The 11,937-nt window shown below is 44.7% G+C and overlaps 1 protein-coding gene across 4 annotated transcripts in view; it reads right to left on the bottom strand.

Annotated features, from left to right (window-relative positions):
- Fer (FER tyrosine kinase) overlaps window positions 1–11,584 on the bottom strand; it is a 305,523-nt gene extending 293,939 nt beyond the window's left edge. The window contains exons 1-2 of one of the 4 annotated variants that reach the window (XM_055628368.1): window positions 10,705–10,730; window positions 156–300 (exon numbers count right to left, since the gene is read on the bottom strand). The gene's annotated coding sequence lies outside the window, so the exon portion shown is untranslated. Of the gene's footprint in view, window positions 1–155; window positions 301–10,700; window positions 10,762–11,524 lie in introns of those variants that run through there. The other 3 variants (XM_055628366.1, XM_055628367.1, XM_055628369.1) reach the window with 3 other exon arrangements.
- Window positions 11,585–11,937: the final 353 nt, after the last annotated feature.

Consider the following 11,937-nt stretch of genomic DNA (forward strand, 5'->3'; position numbering starts at 1 on the left):
GAAAAAATTACACATAAAATGATAGTAGCCTTCTGAAGTACAGTAATCTAATATAAAGAGCACTACAATGTTAACACAAAACTATTATAGGTCCAGAGCCCAAAACAAATAGCAAAGGTTTAAGTAATTTACTATGAACAGTAAAGGAGTCCTACCTTACTACTATCATTGCTGGCCATGTCTTAGCTAAAGTAGCAGCTCCATGGTGAGGAAATACACACTAGAGATGAGGAAGATACTCGAGAAAGTGTGCAGTGAAGTCTCACGGAAGTGATCATAGGTCTAGCCAAAAAAACTGAGCTGTAAGAAGAAATATAAGGAGTCAGAACTACTCACCACAGAGGAAAGAGGAAAACATGCATGTGTGAAGTACAGTCCAGCTACTACTAGAAACTATCCGCCCCAGGGGGCTGGAGAAGGCTCAGCAGTTAAGAGCTCTGGCTGCTCTTCCAGAGGTCCTGAGTTCAATTCCCAGCAACCACATGGTGGCTCACAACCATCTATGAGATCTGGTGCCCTATCTGGTGTACTGGCAGAATACTGCAGACATAGTAAGTAAATCTTAAAAAGAGAGAGAAAGAGAGAGAGAGAGAGAGAGAGAGAGAGAGAGAGAGAAAGAAATTAAGCTTCACCAAATATAAATACTACCCTGACCTAACTCGCTTGCCCACTGCTTTCTCCCTCCTCTCTCTCCACAGCTGACCCAAGGCTTGCCCCTTTCTTTCCCACCAACTCCCCCATTTTAAAGAGCCTACTCCTGTTTTTCTCCATTTTCAAAGCATAAAACTAACTTCAAGCTGGAAGCACAAACGATACAGGAACTATACTTATTTTAAAATGTTACACATGGAAGGGGGAATCTCAGTAGGCCCCACCCCTAGACAAAGAACATGAATTACCACCTGCTGAGAGGGAGGTTTAGTCTCCCCTGGGAGTGAACTCCCTAATTTGTTATCTAATACCAAGTGGTCTGGTCGGCCCTGAAATCATGCACATACAACAACAGACCCAGCAGGTTGTGTTTACATATTTATTCATTTTATTCATTTCATATATACAAAATCAAATATAATAAAAGAAAAGCAGGCCATGAATTTGAGAGGAAGATGGGGGGGGGCATACATGAAGGGCTGAAGGGATGGAAAAGAAGGAGTAAAAGGATGTAATTATATTTTAACTACAAAAAATTAGGGGGGTCTGAAGAAGTAATTAGGTATGGAAAGGATGACAAACGGTTAAGGAAGATTTTTCCAACAAAGGCATATCTTCTGTCTCAAATGCTTCAGTTTGCCTAAATATACCCCTTGACTGGGCTTAAAGACAACTTTGAGAGGCCTCTTGGCCATAGGTTCTTCTCCATCACTGACATCCATATGCAGTGGCCCCAGTCAATTCACAGAGATCAGTCCTGGGACCTGCAGATGCTCTGGTCCTTTACATAAACTGGCAGGGCAGGGACAAGGCTCGACATGTGCACGCTGCACATGCCTGCCAACTGGAGTCCAGGTCTCCAGGACTCACACCAAGAGCAAGATGAAATGGGAGGCGGACAGAGAGCTCCCGAGAAGCTGGACAGTCAGCTAGCCTGGAGCACAGCTTGGCAGAAACAAGGGGGACCCTGCCTCAACAAACAAACAAATAAAACTCCCCAAAGTTGTCCTCTGAACACCACACGCATCCCAACATCCACATAAAAATAATTTTATAAAATTATAATTTTATAAATTTAATAAAAATAAAAAAGGTAAGTGGCAAAATATAGCATAAAAACTGTCACATCGTCCTATATACTTTCAACTATGTCTGAGTTACTAACATAGCTTTAATGTCCATGTTATGTTTCAGTTGTTGTACAGTATTTGGGAGGGATAAAGACAAGCAAAGAACAAACGTGTGCATGTACAATATAAACACATTTTTTATATAACTGTTTTGAGTAATGATTGATTGAATTCTCAAACATCTATATGAATACCAAGGGCCATGTGTGTGTGTGTGTGTGTGTGTGTGTGTGTAACCTTGTAACTTTCTTATCTTCTGCCTCACAGAAACCTGTTTCTAACCCTGACTTCCTAGTCAATAATTCTCTATCCTCTCTTCTTCCCACCGTGGTCCTCCCCGAGGTGTAGTGTGTTTCTGTGTGTGTCCATCCATCTGTCCATTTGTCTGTCCGTCCATCTGTCTGTCTGGGGCATAAGTGTAGAAGCCAGAGAACAGCTCTGTGGACTTGGTTCTCTCCTTCCACCTCCAGGTGGGTTCAGGGTCTAAACTCTGGTCATGAAGCCTGCACAGCAAGTGTCTTTACCAGCTGAGCCATCCCTCTGGCTTGCCTGTACTGTATCATTCCCCTTGACTTTCATAAGAACACGAAGACATTTCATACATGTCACCAGAAGTATCTGCTTTTCTTCCAGTCATGAAACAGACTGGTTTTATCCGTCATATTCTCCAAATCTTCCACTCTTCCAATGATCTACCCATTTCAAAGATACCTTCATTTGCCTCCAAACATTTTATTTCCTTTTAGATTAGGCTTGGTTCTCAATGCTAACATGATTGGAAATCTAACCTCTGTATTGTTTAAAATGTCCCTGGGCTTGTTGGCCAACCAGTCTAGACAGTCACTTCATGTTCAAAGAAATCCTATCTCAAAAACAATGTAGAAGGGCTTGAAATGGTTCACTGGCTAAGAAAAAATACTGCTCTTCCAGAGGACTCAAGTTCAACTCCCAGCACCTACAATGAGCAGTTCCTAACTACCTCCAGCTCCAAGGGATCTGATGCCTGTGTCCTCTGAATACACTGCACTTGTGTGCATTCACAGACATGAACATACACATATATACATAATTAAAAACAAAACCAAGCCTAAAACAAACAAAAACAAAGTGGAGAGGGACAGGAAGACAACTCAGAGGCTAAAGTGCCATACAGTATGCTGACCTGAGTTCAATCCCAGAAACCCACATAAAAAGCCAGATGCAGTGGTACACGTCTGTAATCCTAGAACTCCTATGGTAAGATGAGAGGCTCAGACAGGAGAATCAGAATCATATAGAAGACAGGGCCAGCTAGCCTAGACTACAGAGCAAATGCTGGAAAAGAGAAGAAAGACCCTGCCTCAAAACAAGGTAGAAGAAAACGAGACTCCACAAAGCTGTCCTCTCACCTCCACACAAGGTAGCACAATGGCGTGTACCCACACATGAGACGGGAAGAGGAGAGGAGAGAAAGGGGGAGGAGGAGGAGGAAGGAGGGAAGCAGAGGGGAGAGAGGGGAGAGAAGCTAGAAGTGGAGAGCAATGACCACGCCTCCCTATGCACATGCGTGCACAAGTATAAAGACGATGCAGCACACGTACAAGCTGTACCCACACATTTTCAAAGGAAAAGGTTTCCTTTGCTTCTAGCAAAACAAAATTTACAAAATCTTAGTGAAACTTAAAATAATGGCCAACCTGGACTAGGCTATCTATTCACAGAAAACACATGATTCTAACAGAAATTCAAGAGGAAAGACATTGCATAAACATTTTCATGAGGTGACAGTGTAAATGCTAGAAAGTTGCTGCCATCTAACAAATGCACCTTCCTTTGTATAAAATGTGATGCTAACAAAAGAGACCCCATCAACTAAGTTTGGGAAATCCCCCTAAGCCACACATGGGACAGCAGCAAGGACACAGACCACAGAAATACTCCACTTCAAGGAGGACGTAGCCACAGACAACAGCAAGTCAGCAATTGGTGAGCACTGGGGAAACCTGGCACCAAACCTTGTGACAAGCAGGAGGCTTTCTAAGCCAGAAATGCTGTCCTGTAACCTCCCAGACACCAGCATAAAAGAACCTTTACCTACGTACTAACTACGTACATAGTTCCCTAGCTCTCATTTCAGAAGGAAAAAAATCTGTAACTTTAATGACTAACTCTATAGAATCAGTAAAAGTCTGGAGGGGGGGCTGCTTAAATTTTTTAATTAAATTTGTTTTCTTTTATGGAGGTAGGTCCTTAATTTGCAAATGTTTGAGAAAATAATTTTTGCAAATTCCAAAAGACTACTGTACTAATTGTCCTTCTATGTAGAATGACTGATTAAAAGCAATCTCAAAGGAAAATAGTGATGCACACCTTTAATCCCAGGACTCGGGAGACTGAGGCAGGCCAACTTCTCTAAGTTTGAAGTCAGCCTTGTCTACAGGCTGATAGCCCATCTTAAAAAAATTGAAACTAAATTTTTAAATAAATAAATAAATAAATAAATAAGTGTACTCCCGCGTGGGCAAGGTAATTTCAAAGATGCCCCTTTGGACTGAATCAATGTGAAGAGCATTTAGGTACTAAGTGCCTAGAATAAAAAATCCCTAAAACAGTTACATTACAGAGACAAGTCTCACTATAAAACTAATTTTCATGTTTCTGTAATGGTTAATGTCATTCATAACTAACACTGTAGTCCTTTTTTTTAGGGGGGAAGGGCTAGAGACAGGACTTCTCTGTGTAGCCTTGGCTGTCCCTGGACTCTCTTTATAGACCAGGCTGGCCTCGAACAGAGATCCACCGGCCTCTGCCGCCCAGTGATGGGATTACAGGTGTGCACCACAGAGGCTGGTTAAGACTGGAGTGCTTTCATTCGTGTCCTTTCAACTGCTTTTTAACAGTTACTTCAACTTTTAAATGTGGATTCTTCATCATCAATTGTACAAAATCAGCCTAATAGTATAGTCTATGGTATTAGAAGAATGACCAGAAAACACAGGACAGGCTTTCATTTAGGGAAAGAGGAATTCTGTTGATTCCCAACGATAAAACAAAGTATGTCTCAAGTACTATTACTGACAAGTCATAGACATTTCTGATGACTTCCTTCAATAAATCTGAGTAGACCTGAGTTATGTCTACCATGACATCATTGTCAATACCTTCATTATGATGTCTGCGTGGGAAAGAGAGACAAAGTCACACACAGCTGGCACCTAGAACCTTCACACTAGATTGTCACACATGTAAATATCTTGTGCTTGGATGGGGGAAAATATCAAGAATAACCAACTTAAATAAAAATGTGTGCTGCAGGATGGGACAGAAACAGATGCATAATTCAACTAAGGCCTTGGGGAAGGCTTACTGCAGTGCACCCAACAGCCATCAACTTCCTGTGCATTTAAACTGTCTTAAGAATTGAGGTCCTACAATTATAGAGGTTAAATTTTACACCGATTGAGTGAATGTGATCCAACGTGGGAGTGCCAATAAGAAATTTAATAACATTTACCATCTCTACCAATTTCAAGCCAATATTTTTAGTTCAAGGGAAAGGAATTTATGGTATTCAACCAATAACAAATGACAACCTGAGGTGAAAGAAAATACTTTAAGAATTGGGACTACTGATCTGATATGGGAAATGGAAAAAAAAACCATAATATGCATATTCAGTGTATAGATATACATATATAGTTTTAGTGAGATTTTCTCATCTGGGCTAATGGTGTCCCCTTCAACAGCCAAGAACCACCTAATAAAAACTAAAAACCACAATACCAGAAATAAGCCCTCTTTTGCATTGTTGGCCAAGGCTGTCCAAGAGACTCCCAAAAAACAGAGCCTACTGCTGTTGCTCTTGGAAGGCAGCACCCCCATGCATCTCAGAAACAAGACCCAGAGGACCCTGAATTAGAACTGATCTGAATGACCCTCCCAAAAGACTAGAAATCTCTCTCTCTCTCTCTCTCCCTCCCTCCCTCCCTTCCTACTTCCCTTCATCCCTCCCACCTCTACCCTCTAAAGCAAGCCCCTAATTAAATGCTTTATTTTGAAAGAGTTGTGTTAGTCATGGTGTCTCCTCACAGTAAGAATGTGGACTAAGACAGATTCATCCAGGATCATCCTATCAGCACCAAAGCAGATAAAAACCAATGCAAAGAGCTAAATACAAAAGCTGAGCACTTCCTAACTCCAGGCATTTTTTACTTACATTGTCTAGTTTCTTCTACATAACTACCGCATGAGGTAATTTTATCTTACTCATTTAACAGAAGAGGAAACTATGATTTGATGATATTAAGTAATTTGTCCAAGATCCCACAAAAAAGAAACTGGAGCTGAAACCCAAGTTATATGGCTTTCAAACAAACCGTTCTTCTTTTCACCTCCTAACCTGGCAAGAAACTCTGTCATTAAAACATTCAGGCTCTTCATTAATACTTACTAAGGAAAGAGAGAATATCAAGCTTATGTTGAATGGTAATAATGTAGAGTGACTATTAATCATAGTTTTATAACGACGGATGAAGATTTAAGAAATAATCGCAAGTTATGCATCACATTACATTTTTTTAAATCTGAGTATGTAATACCCTAAAAATAAAGCCATTTTGTTAAAATTTATTTTTTTAAAAAGGTACTAAGTGAACCTAGTTTACCTATATATTTTGAATTTTAAAAACTCTTGAGGAGCCCACATGTGAGAGCCACATATCAGTAAACTACATGCATGGTAAACTTGGACTGTACTTGTTCTGACAGAATAGGAAAAAGTAGCTATTCTATTCTGATTTCTTTGCTCCAGATCTTCTATGTCCTCTATTCTGTTTTCCCAAATGCAGAAGCATCTGAGTTACTGCAGCCGAGCTACACCACAAAGTTAGGTGCACCTACAGATTCCCTGGATTGAAGCCCACAAAACTGTGAGGCGTGGAAGAGTGCTGTGTGTTAAACAGCAAGTGGGGTTTTAGTTATTTTCTAAAACAGTAGCTGTAACAGGATTATTGGTGACTTTTCTATTTTCTCAACTGATTTAGAAGAACTTATCTTGAGTAACTAAATGAAAATGGTAATAAAAGAAGTAAGAAGAAGGGGAAAGGCAAGGAAAGTGGAGCTCTGGTGAAAACCTAATAGGCGGTTCAGCATTCCTAAATTTGCTCAATTCACTGTCCAAGCTCTAAAACTGTGACCTTGTTCCCTTAGATGTCCCAACGAAACAAGTGTGCCAAAGACTGTGAAGATCTGTCTATACATCTGTAAATTCTGATACATACCTCTCAAAAATTTTAGAAATTAGTATATAAAGGTAGGTATAAGAATCTTTCTGAAATGGAAGAGGACATAAATATTTAAGAAAAGTACAATTATTTCCTAGGAAAGAAAAAAATACAATTATTACTTGTGTGTGAGAAAGGGGAACCCTCCTCCACTGTTGGTGGGAATGCAAACTCATACAACCACTCTGGAAAGCAATCTGAGCAATCTGGCGCTTCCTCAAGATCCAGCTATACCACTCCTAGGCATATACCCAAAAGAGGGTCAAGTACACAATAGGGACATTTGCTCAACCATGTTTGTAGCAGCCTTATTTGTAATAGCCAGAAGCTGGAAACAGCCCAGATGCCCCTCAGTGGAGTAATGGATACAGAAATTGTGGTACATCTACACAATGGAATATTACTCAGCAATAAAAAACAAGGAAGTCATGAAATTTGCAGGTAAATGGTGGGATCTGGAAAAGATCATCCTGAGTGAGCTGTCCCAGAAGCAGAAAGACACACACAGTATATACTCACTCATATAGATATATAACATAGGATAAACCTACTAAAACCTGTACATCTAAAGAAACTAATCAAGAAAGAAGACCCTGACTAAAATGCTCAATCCCCATCCTGAAAGGCAAAGAAGATGGACATCAGAAGAAGAAGAAAACAGGAAACAACCTAGAAACCTGCCACAGAGGGCCTCTGAAAGCCTCTGCCCTGCAGACTATCAATGCAGATGCTGAGACTTAAGGGTAACCTTTGGGCAGAGTGCAGGGAATTTTAAGAAAGAAGTGGAAAATAATAGTAGTATCTGGAAAGGACAGGAACTCCATAAGGAGAGCAACAGAACCAAAAAATCTGAGCACAGGGGTCTTTCCTGAGACTGATACTCCAACCAAGAACCATGCATGGAGATAACCTAAAACCCCTGCACAGATGTAGCCCATGGCAGTTTAGTGTCCAAGTGGGTTCCATTGTAATAGGAACAGGGACTGTCTCTGACATGAACTGATTGGCCTGCTCTTTAATTACCTCCCCCTGAGGGGGAAGCAGCATTACCAGGCCACAGAAGAAGACAATGTAGCCACTCCTGATGAGACCTAATTGACTAGGATCAGAAGGATGGAAAAGAAGACCTCCCCTATCAGTGGACTTGGGGAGGGGCATGCATGCAGAGGGTGGAGGAAGGGAGGGATTGGGACAGGAGGAGGAAGGGAAACACAGGGGGATACAAAGTGAATAAAGTGTAATTAATAAAGATTTTTTTAAAAAAAGAAAAGTACAATTCTTTCCTAAGAAAGAAAAAATACAATTATTACTTGTGTGTGAATTGATATCATTTCCTTTATCAGAAACTGAAGTTCTGTATTAATATATTCCTTTATTAATATTATGAGACAACAGTGAAGATAGTTTTAAGTCCTATTGAAATACTAGTAAACAAAGTCCCCCCATGAAGTACTTCTAAATTAGTTGACACATTTTAGGTTCACATTTGCAAAGTCTTTTTCCATTACAAAATACAATATGCACAAGATTGGTCCAATTTCATGGATCAATTGGATGAAATTAATCAGTTTAATAATCAAAACACTAAATAATCCCTTTGCCCTCACTCAAAACATGTACAGCATGGTGCAAAACTACTACCGATTAACACCAATCCAAGCTTAAAATACAGCTTTAATTTTTATGACAAGAATGTGGATTACCTTTCCTGTGGCTTATGCAATTTACCAATCTGGGCCAGAGTTACAAAGATACTGTCTTCCCAATAGCTCACAAAACCACACAAAGTAGCGCTTTGTGTAACTAAATTACTTTTTTTTTTCCCTGTTACTATTTCGTTGTGCTATTTCTACTTATAAACAAAGAAGTATATTGCCATATTTCGGTGTTCTGTACAGTTACGTTAGCTTTTCAATTATGATCATTTCAGTTCCTTTGTTGTCAATGTTTACTTATGGAGCAACAATGTAAGAGGTATCACTGCCGTATAAATAACAAGCACAACTCATTTGTTCTGTGTAAATTGAAATTTTTCTTGCTGTAAGAGAAAAAGAACTGCAGATCTGAAATGTTTACACAAAAGTTATAGCTACACAGCAGCTAAAAATGAAATTCAAGTATTTTGTCCACAAAAGCCTAACTTCTCCCACACGAATGGTTTCAACCTCTGAAGCAGAGACGGTGCATCAACAGGACACTACATCATCTTAGCTGGTGTATATTAATACTGTCAATGCGGAAAAGAAGCAGATCTCCGCCAAAGGTCTTTTATGGAAGAAAGCCGAAAGTGTTTCCAAGAATGCCTATGCTCTCTCTTACAACATCCACAGGGCCTTTGGGCTATCGGAAAATCTGTTCCTGGCTGTAAAAGAGACTCTCAACCTTTTACATCCTGTGGCTCTTCCGCACACCATCATAAAGCCTACACAGGTGTGTGTACAAACAGCGCCTACCACACTATGTATTTTGTAATACTTTTACTTTTAATCTTGTTCTCATTTCAAAAAAATGCTTGCAAAGTATTCTTTTAGACGTTAACTACTAAAATAGTGTTGGCCTTATCTTCAGATTTTTTTACTTCAAACTTTTATATACAGTGACTTCAGGTGAGAAGTTTTTTTCTTAAAATGCCTGAAAACTCCTGTACAAGTTAAAGTCGCATAGGTTAGAGTGATGCTGAGACCATCGTGACTGTATGCAGCTTCTTCCGAAGTAAAAAGATCAAAAGCTCCACTCCTCTTCCAACATAAGGTGAATGAAAATAAAAGGTTGCCGTAACAAATTTAGACTGCAACGGCATTCCCAACAAAATCACAAGTGCAGAGTACAAATCGACCACCTCAAGATAACTTAATTGTTCAAAGGCGCCCTAGTCCTTACCAAAACTGACTTCATGAATTAGTTCCAGAGAGCTGAGCCTAAGAGTAGTCCAAGGAAGACACAATGGTGCTTCCAAATACCTCAGACCCTAAAATGCCCTTAAGGCAAAATCGCCCTTAGGAGTCCAGACCCCTCCAGGAGTCCATCTCTGGACCAGACTCCTAAAGGACAGCCATGAACAAGAGGGGCAGTGGGACTTGAGGCCGAAGGAGGGGTGACAAGGGGTTAGTGGGTCCTGATGGAAAGGGGCTGCGGGAACACAAGGGGCTGGGTGCCCCGAAAGAGGGGGCGCGGGGTGAGGAGAGCAGAAGAGGTGTGGGCACCGCGGGCGAGAGGCGATGCGCGCAAGAAGGGAAAGGGCGCGGGCTCCCCGCGCCGCGGCCCCCGACCCCATCCCACGCCCCGCGACCCCGCGACCCGCGACGGGGCGGAGCTAGGCGCCCGCCACGGCCGGCACCGCCCCCTCAGCCTCCCGGTCCGGGCGGGTGGGAGGGGCGGGCCTCGCGGGCCGGGTGAGCAGCAGGACCCGAGCCCAACCCGGAACGTTCCGTCATGGGCTAGCACGGGGCGGAGGACCCCGCAGCCACGGGCGGGGACGGGGCTGGAGGAGGGAAAAGGAAGAGCCTCCGCGCAGCCCGCGCCCGCTGGGCCGGAGCCCGGCGCCCCCCTGCGGGCGGGGACGCTTGCCCCCGCGCGGCGCTCGCCTTCCGGCCTCCTTCCCACCTCCCGGGGCGTTGCCCGGGGCAACAGTGCCTACGGACGGCGGCGTGAAACGCACCTACCTAGAACCTGACAAGCAGGAGCCCCTCAGACCCGGGAGCCAGTCGCCACCCGGCGTCACGGGGGCCGCTCCGGCCAATAGGAGCCGCCGTCGCGAGCCTCGACAGCCAATCCCTCTGCGCTCCGGTCTCCGGGCACCCTGAGGCCTCAGCCAATGAGCGAGGGCGGGGGGCGGGCGCTGCCGCCGGCCCCAATCCCCTCCCCCGCTCCCTCCCAGGAGGCGGGCGCGGCCCATTGGCCCGGGCCCGCGGGGGGCGGAGCTTAGCGTGGGCGCGGGCTGGGGCTGCGGGCGAGAGGAGGCGTGCGCCGCGGCCGCCGCCCTGCGGGCCGGTTCACGTCGGGGCTGCCCCTCGGCGGCTCTCCCGCCGGGAGGAGCCCGGTTCTCCGAGCCCAGCGCTAGGGCTGCGCGGCGGGACGGGCGCGGGGGCGGAGGGGGCCTGACAGGAAGCTGGGGGCGGCCCGCGGGGCCGAGGCCGGGAAGTGGCTTGGCCGGTGATAAGCCCGGAAGGGTCAGCGCAGCGGCCGGGCCGGAAAGGAGGCGTGACCAGGCGCGGAGCGTCCGCGGGGCCCGGCGAGCGCCAGGTCTGCTCCCCACCCGAGCGGGCCGCGCCCCGGGGGCTGCCTCCCCGCGGGCCGCTGGGCGTGTGCGGTGACGGGCATTCCTCGAAGCGGCTCTGCGGTTCCGCCCAGCGCCCGGAGCTGCCGGCTCGCCCCCGGGCCCCCGCCCCCCGCGACGCTGACGATCGGCCCGTCGGGAAACCGGAGGGGGCTGTGGAAGGCGTGCCGCCGGTCCCCGGGAGCGCTCCCCTCGAAAGGGCTTACCTCTAGGAAAGTCTAGAGAGCGGGAACCCAGACTGGTCGGCTCCTCCAGTGAGGGCTGTCTTCCGAAGCGCTCTCCGCTGGTTTTGGTGCAAAAATGAGTAATGTGGCCCGAACAGATCTTACTAGGTGATCTGGAGCTCTGTGATAGGTGTTAGTCGTCACGGAGCGTCACTCCTCGAGCACGCTTTTTAAGGCAGTGTGTCTTGTACGTGAGTTCGACCACATTCGTTGCCTGCAACAAGTCTAACAACTCCTCTCCCACTCCCACCCTTAAAACCCGTTAGGTGGGAGCCAAAGAACAATCAATACTTTTTAACTCTAAGTGGTTATTCATCTAAGTAGTAAGTCTCAAAGCCCAAGAAACCAAAACATATGTTAAGGACACGCAAATGTTTAAGTCTTACTGTTGAAAA

Source organism: Psammomys obesus, unplaced genomic scaffold (genome assembly GCF_907164565.1).
Source record: "Psammomys obesus unplaced genomic scaffold, mPsaObe1.curated_primary_1811, whole genome shotgun sequence".
NCBI lineage: Eukaryota > Metazoa > Chordata > Mammalia > Rodentia > Muridae > Psammomys > Psammomys obesus.